The sequence below is a fragment of the Diabrotica virgifera genome, chromosome 1 (assembly GCF_917563875.1).
Source record: "Diabrotica virgifera virgifera chromosome 1, PGI_DIABVI_V3a".
NCBI classification, from domain to species: Eukaryota; Metazoa; Arthropoda; class Insecta; order Coleoptera; family Chrysomelidae; genus Diabrotica; species Diabrotica virgifera.
Window position 1 is genome coordinate 182,843,216 of NC_065443.1, and position 11,720 is coordinate 182,854,935.

The following is an 11,720-nucleotide window of genomic DNA, read 5'->3' on the forward strand; positions in this document are numbered from 1 at the left end:
GCCAAATATAAGTAATTCTGTATTGTTGCTGTTTAAATTCAGATCATAGCAATGGGTTGTTACTTGGAGATTCTGATTGTCCACTGAAGCCATTTTTAATGAATCCACAAATACATCCCTTTTTGTATATGGCAGAAAACAAAACGATTAAATTGATTCAACTGTCTTATCTTACACTGAAGCAATATATTTATAACATAGAGATGAAAATGAATTGCTAAGTATAGACCAGGAATAAGCTAAATTATTGAATTTACTGAAGTTATGATGTTTGATAACCTTAATTTTTGTGTTAAGCTTTTCACGCACGGGGAACTATACTAAAATATATCTCATATCACTCACTACAGTAATGAGTAAGGCTGCATACACGGAACTATAATGTGTATATTATGGTTCCGTTTATGCAGGCTCACTCATTATTACAGTGAGCAATATGAGATGTAATATATCTATTATAGTATACCTCCTGGTCAGTAACAAGCTTTATGGGGAAATAGAAGGATCATTAATATACATGTATCATTTTTTATTCTTTATTTAATTGTCGTTTGTATAATTTAATTATTAAATTTAATAAATCAATGAATTTTTGTGTCTCTCTTCTGCCCTTTCATTTTCTCTGGCACGCTTGTGTTCTACCCTTTCCTCCTCTTTTTATACCTGAAGCAATTGAGCTATGTTGAGTATTAGCGTTGTTCTTTCTTGTAATACATTCTCTAGTTTATTATTGGTAGCTTACTTCTGGAACTAGCTTTTTTATTTAAGAACGCAGGATTCCATCTTCTAGGTGTTTGTCATATCTGTAACTAATTTTTTTTATTTAGAAAAGTGAAAGATATCTACTAACAAATATTAAAATTAGGTTTTATTCTTGTTATTGGGATTCTTCAATTTACCATGTAAATTATCCAATATTTAAAAATATTGTGTTTTGATATACATAGTTGGTTTATCCCTAGTTTACTATTCAATATACCAGTTGGATGGATTATAAATCTGTAGAGTTTTGACAATGATTGATATGTCCATCTAGCCTAATTTTTCAGGAGGGCATTTTGAAAGTTTAAATCATGTTTTGCCAACCCAAAAACGAAAAGTAATCAACATAAGAAATCAAGTAATATATCAAGTTCTGGCCTACCCATGGACGTATAAATAAAGAAATCTTTATTTATACGTCCATGGACATATAAATCTTTATTTATATGTCCATGGGCCTACCTAATACAGTAGAACCCCGATTACTCGTGCTTCTCGGGACCGAAGGTGGCACTGATAATTGGAAAGCACGGATAATCCGAACATGTATTTCTTATGTATAATAAGTACGTATACACATACATATTATGTACCTACCATAAAAATATAACAGAAAAAATAAATCTTTTATTATGAGTCTCTCTTTCGTCATATAGAGTTTCCGTTAAGTGATTTACAATGACGCTACCTTGATAAAACCTCAAAAATGCAACTTGAGTAATAGAAAATCATAGCACAGATAATCGGGGTTCTACTGTAAATTAAAAGGGGACATATCTTTTATACAAAAGATCTGTGGGACAAAGGGGGTTTTACCTTCATCATACACATACCAAACTCTACCAACTTGAAGAAATGTTACTAAATAGCATATCAAGCAAATAATCTCATTCTGGCTAAAGTCAGACATAACATCAAGTTTTGCCATACCGCTACAGAAATAAAGTATTGAATTTAAATAAAAGTTTTCCCCACATTAACAAATTTTTACATCATTGAACAGTTAATATTAATAATCATATAATACGTATAATTATGTAAACAAAATTACCACTGCATCTGTTTCATTAGCTAGCTTGTTTTTATTTAAACTTGTCTTCTATTTTACATACAAATCAACAGTATAATTTAAAATGGATTTACCTCTTGTTCAGGCTCTCCAGTAAACTTTTTCAGCATAATCAATGTTTTCTTTCTAAAACAATATTGTCTGATTAAAATATGGAAATGTATTTCTAAACCTTATGATTAAGTTGTAACTAAACTAAGTTAAGTTGTGACTAAACCTATTAAGTTGTAATTCTTTGATTTGCTTACATTTCCTTCGTCCAAAATGGAAATAAAATCGATAAAGTCATCTTTGAATCTAATTATGTTAGGTTAGGTTAAAGCTGAAATTATAAAAATAAACACAAAAGTCAGGTGTGTTCGGAATCCAAACTTACTTTTAAGCTTATCTACCGGATAACTAACTGGAACATAATTTGACGTGAAAAGACGGGTACATTTTATCTGGCGAATAAATATTTATCCTCCAGATAGCTAACTGCCAGAAGAGCATATTTATTCGGAGGTGAAAAGACCGGGCCTAACTGTGTTACTTGTTCTCTAATAACACATACTTGTTGAACTCACCATGCAAATGTAAGCTAGGAATTTGATCTTCATAGGGATCTTCAAATCACATTCGTTTTGTTTCAAAAACTGTATTTGAATCAATTTTATCTAAATCAGGATTTTTTATTATAGCTAACAATCAGATAAACCTTTTTAATGACATAAAGATAAAAGATAAAGGCATACTGACAATGATGACAATTGACAAATTATAATGACACTCAGACTCAGTGATATAGAAGAAATCTTCACTCCAGGTGCATGGCGACATCTCAAAAAACGTATCATTACTAAAAATGACATTTAGTTTAGTATGACCTTGAGATACCTGCGTGAAACATCTAAAGAGAGTTAAGTGATCTGTGCAGTATAGGGCTTTTCATCGATTGTCATTTGTTTCGAGCTTCTGTCATGTGTCATATAATATTAATATGTCTACGCCATACGTCTTGGGTTTGTCTCATTGGTATATACCAATAACGTATGACGTAGATATATTAATATTATGTGACACATGACAGAAGCTCGAAACAAATGACTGTGAATGAAAAGCCCTATAGGTAATAGGTATTTAGTCCATTCCGAAGTTGTAGTTTGTTTTGACATTTCCGTTTTATTTAACCTAACCTATGTTTTGTGTTTTGTTGTTTGGTTGTATACAGGGTTGTTAACTCTACGGATTTTTCCGTAGATCTACGGATTTTCGAAATTATTTCGGATTTTCAGATATTGACCACATTTCTACGGATTTTTTCAGCTGCAGCCATCAAGAAGCTAAAATGAGGATTTTTTTACTCTTAAGGTGTCATTCTTCTTCTTTTTTGGTCTGTCAAGTGCCATTCTTCTTTTTTGGGCTATCAAGTGTCATTCTTCTTCTTTTTGGTCTGTCAAGTGTCATTTTTCTTCTTTTTTTGATCTGTCAAGTGTCATTCTTCTTCTTTTTTTGGCCTATCAAGTGTCATTCTTCTTTTTGGTCTGTCAAGTGTCATTCCTCTTCTTTTTTTGGTCTGTCAAGTGTCATTCTTCTTCTTTTTTGTCTGTTAGGTGTTATTCTTCTTCTTTTTTTGGTCTGCCAAGTGTCATTTTCTGTCAGATTTCTGCACTACGGATTTCTACGGATTTTTGAAGCGCCCTCTACGGAAATATTCAGTTGCGTTGTTAAACGAAGCGTTAATAACCGCTATGAATTCCAAGATTTTATTGGTTAGAACTACCCACGTGATATCCGTGTTCGTATTGGTCAAATGATTAAGAATGACAGAGCGGGATATGTAAATACCAATATTGTATGCAAAGTGTCGTTTCAAGAAAACAAGTCTGCTGACCGAGGATAACGGATAAATATTTCTTGTTTATCTTACAATTGACAATTTTTGTGATAGAAATAAAAGTGTGGTAGAAAATCAATATTGAAAAACAGTATTGATTAAAAAAACACTATTTATTCGTTTCTACTAGTCTGCTTTCTAGACTGTACCTAGTCTCATAAAATATTTCTTTTATCTCATAAAAAATATAAACAATTATTGTATAGTAATAATATTATTTCAATTTATTTCAGTTGTTCAATACAAACACAGCAGCACTAGAATATATCTTATAAATTAAATTATAAATGCATGAAAATTAAAAACAGATAATTTACATAAAAGTAAATATACTGGATATGGGGAAAAGTAATTTAGGGGAAGTTATATGTTATATAATTATGATTTTCTTCGGCATTTTGTGAAATATAGGACATGTTGTGTCTTGTGTCCTTTTAAAATGTCTGAAATTTCATATTTCATTTACATTTGGATTTTTAAACGTTTTTTTTAACACTTATAAATATGTTGCTACGATTTTTGTTTCTTTGTGGAGAAAAACCGTTTCTGTGGTTCAATGTTGTTACATATTGAAACTTTTAAAACACTTCAATTTTTTTTATGCAAATTTTGATTAAATTTTTTGTTGCATGTAGGTATATTTGACAAGACAATCTAAAAATTTCTGTCACTTAAATTATCTAAATCGGGTGTATGTATTTACAAGCATCGTCAAATCTTCATGATCTTTTTTATTGCAAATTAAATTGATGTTACTTAAATCCTTAAAGTCGTGGTTTCACTATCAAATAATTTGATCAAACAGTTTGAGCAAACTCAGGAAGTGACGCCACAACTGCAGTTTGTTCAAATTTTAAAAATCTAGTGGTCACACTATCAGTTTAGTTTGATCAAATTTTGTATTGAGAGTTGTGGTAGTATGTACATATATCAAAACCCACAAGCATTCCAACACTTTAACGAATAAGCCCCAAACTCTCTCTCTATTGTAGAAGGGAGACAGTAACTAACCAAAAAGAAATCAAGTCCTGATTAGGAAAAATCTAGAAAACAAACAAGAGTAACTATTGGCTACAAAAGCTGCTGTAAAAAAATCAGTGTGCACGCTGAAGAAAGCAAAGCAGGGAATGATCAACGAAACAATTTTAATGTGTAGCTAGGAAACGATTGATAAACATATACAGGGGCTCACAGCTTAAATGATGCAGTCGCTACTCAATAAAGCTAGCTTGTGTCAGTGGCTCAATATTTATTAGAAAAAACTTACATACCTAAAGTAGGTAAGTTAGTATGAGTCTTCTAAAATAGCATAAGCTATGTTTTGGGTTTCAAATATGCAATAATTAACACTCCCAGCGCCAGGACCTGGGACCTGGGACACTCCCAGTTGTGTCACCTAAAAGGACACACTTTCTTAAGTTTTTATATGTAGAGAATAATGCTATGGCCTGAGACAATTTCCTGGTATAACTGGGTTTGGCCTTACGACATGAAAAGATAGGTTGTATGTAACTAGAAATTCGTATGAAAAATGTTGCCATGTATGGGCCAAAACAATTTGCTCCAACTCAGTATGCAGGGAAAGATTCAAGGAAAATGAAGCATAGGGAGATGCTATACGCTGTACGGATGTACATCAAACGAACTTTTCAGAGCAGCCGTCTCCAAAGTCCTAATAGCTATAGTTCGTCCGCTACAACTTTTCCCATGTGTCACGATTCATTTTCAAACAAATTAAGTCAAAACATAAAGTGAAACGTACGCCGATGTGTGTAGTATATAATATACAGTATACAAAATGTATATACACATCGACATTCGTTTCACTTAATGTTTTGACTTAATTTGCTTGAAAATGAATCGTGACGCATGGGAAAAGTTATAGCGGACGAACAATAAGATGTATTGTCAGAGAAATAGCAAATAATCCCAAAAAAGTGCACCAAAATTGAGAGATGAGGTGGAAAGACAGTTTGGAAAAAGATGTAACCATGAAACAATTAGACGGATATTACAAAATAATAATCGGCATAGCTGAACTGCAAGAAATAAATATATCAGCCAAAGAAATAAGCAACAAGGAGTTTTGTTTTCTTTATTAATTTTAGCTGATATCAAAATCATACACACAATATTTAAAGGATTATTGTTATTTAAGTATGGTATATCTGAAACCCAAAACATAGCTTATGCTATTTTAGAGGACTGATAGTTAGTAACTTACTTTCAGTACCTATGTAATTTTTTTCTAATATTGAGTCACTGACAAAAGCTACAGTTTTATTGAGTAGCGACTGTATCATTTCAGAATTGAGGCTGTGAGTCACTGTAGGTGCAGTGCAGTACAATAATTTTGCTTATACAAATTATCAGTAATAAATATTTATTTACATCAAAATAAAATTCCATCACATAATGATGTCTAACAGCTGATTGTCACTCTGACCAATACGAACACAGATATCACGTGGGTAGTTCTAACCAATAAAATCGTGGAATTCATAGCGGTATTTAACGGCTCGTCGTTGTTAACAACCCTGGTTGTATACAAGGAGTTGTATATTGAAATTGAATTGATTCTTGTTTCATTGAATTATTGAATATAGAGGAGTTGTTCTGTTGCAAGTTGTTCTAGTTTTGTTGTTTTAAAATCTGAGAAAAACTAAAAAACTATTTATAGATAATGGTGAACTTAAACAAGAAATGGGCATGCAGTTTGCTGATTACTTAATTGTGTACTCACCAAGCGCGGCTCCTCCTTAGGGTCAATTGGTCAATGACCCCCCTAAAATAATCTCATAAAAATACCAATTTTATTAAAAATATCTTTTATCTAAAACTTCACTCTGAAATATAAAATTCTCTCTCAGCAGTCTGCATTGGCAAAACAAATATAATAGATATAATAACGTCGCGCCTCGCGCTATACACAAGCCCGTGGCTGGGCCGTATTTTAAATTGTCTATATACAGTTCTTATGGCTTATGGACAAATGCATGTAAAATAGAAAAGAGACGGCAGATAGCAATTTCGTGGGCGAGAGTGGGAGTGACCTTTCCGTCGTATACCTCTAGTAGAGTCGACGGCCTCACGTTTAGTTAGTTACCGTCTGCTGACCGCACTTCACGGCAGGTCTATATCGATCGCGGCGTATTTGCGTAATTTATTTTGTTTTGTTGGATTTTTTTGTGATTGTAACAAAAACAAGATGAGTGTTGTTGACGAAATAATTGCCTTAAAATCTGCTGGAACACTAAATTATGAACGGCGGCTTGAGAAAAAAGAAAGTGGTCGACCAAAACCAAACATGAATTTAAAACAAACAACAAAGGATAGGGGTAAGGACATTCAAAGATATTTTAAAGAATCAATGTACAATTTGTGTGATTGGATTTGTGGCTGCAGTGTGAGAAATGCATTTTTTTGCTATCCGTGTTTACTGTTTTCAAATGACGCTGTATGGGCGAAAAATGGAGTAACTGACATTAAGCATTTAAAAGTGAAAATTACAAAACATGCCTCTTCAACTACTCATATAAATTCATCAATGAGTTACGCAAGTTTAGGACGTGTTAACATAAGACAGCAACTTGATAGTGTATATCGTAAATCTGTGCATGACTTTAATGAATTGGTATCTAAAAATAGGTATATTTTAAACAAACTAATCGACTGTGTAAAATTTTGTGGAGTTTTCGAAATTGCATTGCGCGGTCATGACGAAAGTGACAGCTCCAATAATCGTGGAATTTTTCTGGGCCTTATCGATTTTGTTTCTGAACTGGATTTAATGTTTAAAGAACACATTGAAAAAAGTACAGTATTTAAAGGAACATCGAAAACAATTCAGAACGATATTTTAGAATCAATGTTAGCCATTGTGCATACTCATATCATGAAGGAGATTGGCCAGACAAATTTTGTGGCCATTCAAGTAGATGAGACCACAGACAGCTCCAATAAAACGCAGATGATTATCATATTGCGATATGTATTAACTGGTATTGTACATGAAAGATTTTGGAAATTTGTTAACCCCCTAGGTACTACAGCACAACATTTAACTAATGTAATATTGGAAGAACTTCAATTATTAAAAATTAATGAAGCACCTGAAAAATTGATTGCCCAAAGTTACGATGGTGCATCAGTCATGAGCGGTAAACTGGGAGGAGTACAAACAAAAATTAAAGAAATATACCCAAATGCACACTTCATTCACTGCTATGCCCATCAATTTAATCTTATCCTCCAAAAAGCGGCGAGTCAACACAAACCGATAAAAATATTTTTTGCAAATTTACACGGATTTTCGTCCTTTTTCGGCCGATCTCCAAAACGTACGATGGTTCTGGATAGAGTGGTTAAAGTAAGGCTACCTAAAGCTGCGCCTACTCGATGGGCTTTCAATACAAAATGTGTTGAAATTGTATACACTTATAAAGATGATTTAAAATCTTGCTTAGAGGAAATTATTGATGAGGAGCAAGATGGTAACAATATAAATCAAGCAACTGGTTTAAAAAGACATTTGGAAGATGAGCATTTTTTATTTTGGTTAAATTTTTTCCATAAAATAATGCCCCATGTTGATATATTGTTTAAACAATTGCAAATGCGAGACATTGATGTTATATCTGTCAAAAATTGTATCCTGTCTTTTAACAACAATATCCAAATAATTAGAAATACTATTTTGGAATCAGAAGTACCAACCCTAATAGCACACGACGTCCAATGGACGTCCAAAATAGGTCCATTTTTGGTCCTAACGTCCATGGACTATAAATGGACGTCCTTTGGACGTCCCATGTTGGACGTCCTTCGGAAGGAATAAATATGGACGTCCTTTGGACGTCCGACGTTGGACGTCCTTCGGACGGAATAAAAATGGACGTCCGACGTTGGACGTCCTTCGGAAGGAATAAATATGGACGTCCTTTGGACGTCCGACGTTGGACATCCTTCGGACGGAATAAAAATGGACGTCCTTTGGACGTCCGACGTTGGACGTCCTTCGGAAGGAATAAATATGGACGTCCGACGTTGGACGTCCTTCGGAAGGAATAAATATGGACGTCCTTTGGACGTCCGACGTTGGACATTCTTCGGACGGAATAAAAATGGACGTCCGACGTTGGACGTCCTTCGGATGGAACAAATATGGACGTATATATACTGGACGAAATACGGACAATTCCCTAATAGCACACGACGTCATTTGGACGTCCAAAATAGGTCCATTTTTGGTCCTAACGTCCATGGACTATAAACGGACGTCCCATGTTGGACGTCCTTCGGAAGGAATAAATATGGACGTCCTTCGGACGGAATAAATATGGACGTCCATACTGGACGAAATACGGACGTTTTATGAACGCTTATATTGGACACATTATACCAATTACGAGATCAAATAGCAAAATAATTCAATAAAATATTAACTTGCGTTAACTTTACGTTAATGAAATACAGTCAAACCTGTCACTAACGGCCACTAAAATGAAAGAACTATTGGCCGATATAGAAAAGTGGTCGTTATTGCCAGTTTTTGTAGCCTAGATATACAGTACAACCTGTGTTACTGGCCACCTGTACTAACGGCCAGTTTAAAAATTCCCCAAACCAATTATATCTAGACTACAAAAACTGGCAATACCGGTCACCTTTCTATATCGGCCAATAGCTTTTTCATTTTTAGCGGCCGTTACTGACAGGTTTTACTGTAATTAGTGTGGGGAATTTTTAAACTGGCCGTTAGTACAGGTGGCCGGTGTTGGCAGGGGGCCGGTAACACAAGTTTTACTGTAGTTTAAATCGATTAGATCGAAAGATTAAATCTTAATTCAAAATTGTATATTAAATTATTACAATTATAAAACTATATAGTTTAATATCCAAAACATGTTTTGATTTCATGTAATGTAATGAAAATCTTATTTGTAAATTATTGGTTACAATGTTTAACAACAGGAAATATTCAAGAATAAATAAAATAAAAGTTTCCCCTAACAACAAAACATTCCAGGAATTCTACTATCAAAGTTCTATTCCGTGAACATCTGATTAAATTATGGCTGGAAAGTTACCACAAGATATTCTATGAAAAGAGTACAATGTCCTCCTGGAGGGGTAAAATTTTCCATACTCTAAAGAGAGGCCATTTACTATTCAATTTGCGTTCATTTTCAAATTTGCCGCGCGAGTATCTATGTAGCGTCGCGTGGTCATTGGTCATCAAGTCATCAATTATTTCATTTTCATCATAAGATAACCTAAAAATTTAGTAAAAATTTTGATTGGAAAAAAATGCATCGATAAGGGGGTGAAAAATGGAAATTAGTGGCTTTTTTTGCTGTACTCAACTGTACTGTTTAGTATGCTAGTTTTGGCTATGGCTGGATCTCTTAAACAATTATGTAAGTATTATAAAATCCGTTTTCAATTTTCTTTATGAAACGAATCATTTATGCATGTATTACCTGTAAATATTTTGATTTTTAATTGTAAAGAATAGAAAAATTACCGTTCATTTTAATTTTTTTTAGAATCAGCTGAAAGTGGTCTACAAAAAACCAGATATAACCAAAATAAAGATATAAAAAGTGTATTGGCTAATTGGAAGAAACAACATTGTCCATGCATAATAAGTTATTACTTTATAAACAAATATTAATACCTAGGAATGGAACCTGGATATAATCATCAAGAAGATAGCAGGAATCCCGACAAACAACTTAAATAAGTACAAGAATATTGAGGAAATCCTCCTCGATACTACTGGGCAAACTAGAAGATTGAAGAGGACAAAGCCTTTTGAACTAGTTTGAGTGATAGGTGATAGTGAAAAGCAGAGCATAGTGCGTGATGTGGCTGTGTATGTTAGAATAGTGCACGATCTTGTTAGATTAGATAAGAGACGCTATCGGGTAAGCTCTTCATTTTAAGAAACATTAGTAATTTAGGTTAAATTAAAATTGCTCATTGGTCAGTTATGACCAGATTGCTTTTTTTATGTTTGGCAAAAAGGGCGTAAGTCAGAATTGCACATTGCTAATGTTTTGATGATTTCTGGACCAGCAAAAAACTGTTGTAGACGTAAACTGTATGTACCAATAAAAAGAGCCGATTTTTCTGGTCCAGAAATCATCAAAACATTATCGATGTGCATTTCTGACTTAAGCCCTTTTTCCCAAACATCAGAGAATTGTAATGTACAAATTCTCCTATCTGATTTTTCATGAATTTTGTAGGAGACGAAAAACCATTTTTAGGATCATCTCCTGCTTTCACATGTAAATTTTGACATGTCTTGTAGTAAATAGATAGTTGAATTTACTACAAAACATGTCAAAAAATATATGAAAACAGGAGGTAACCATAAAAAAGTTTTTAGTCTCTCTTACAAAACTCATGAAAAAACAAATCGGAGGTATGTCACATCAGTGACTATATCCAGGGAATGTCTAAAAAATATACTTTGATGTCCCAAGAACCAAATATAACCTTTATATATATACAGGGTGTAACAAAAATACAGGTCATAAATTTAATCACATATCCTGGGACCAAAAATAGTTTGATTGGACCTAACTTACCTTAGTACAAATGTGCACAAAAGAAAAGTTACAGCCCTTTGAAGTTATATATTAATAGCACCAAGGGCCTTAGAGGCCCATGGCTTGAAAAGTTTGTTTTTTCTTCATTTTCACGTTTCTTTATGTACTGAGATCTTCTCTGGCTTGATATGTGATTTTTCTCCATTCCTTCCTCTTATTCATTTTTCTTTTCTGACCCTGTAACACCATTCTTTCCAAATCTTTTTCGACCTCTTGCTTCCATCTATTTTCCGGTCTTCCTCTTCTCTTTCTTGAAGCTATAGTGTAGTTTAGTACCCTTTTCGGAGTCCTCGTTTTTGGCATCCTTTCAATGTGACCTCGTGATCTAAGTCTCTGTGCCTTTATCACTCATTTGAAGTTACAAAATGAAAAGTGATTTTTTCCAATGTATCGA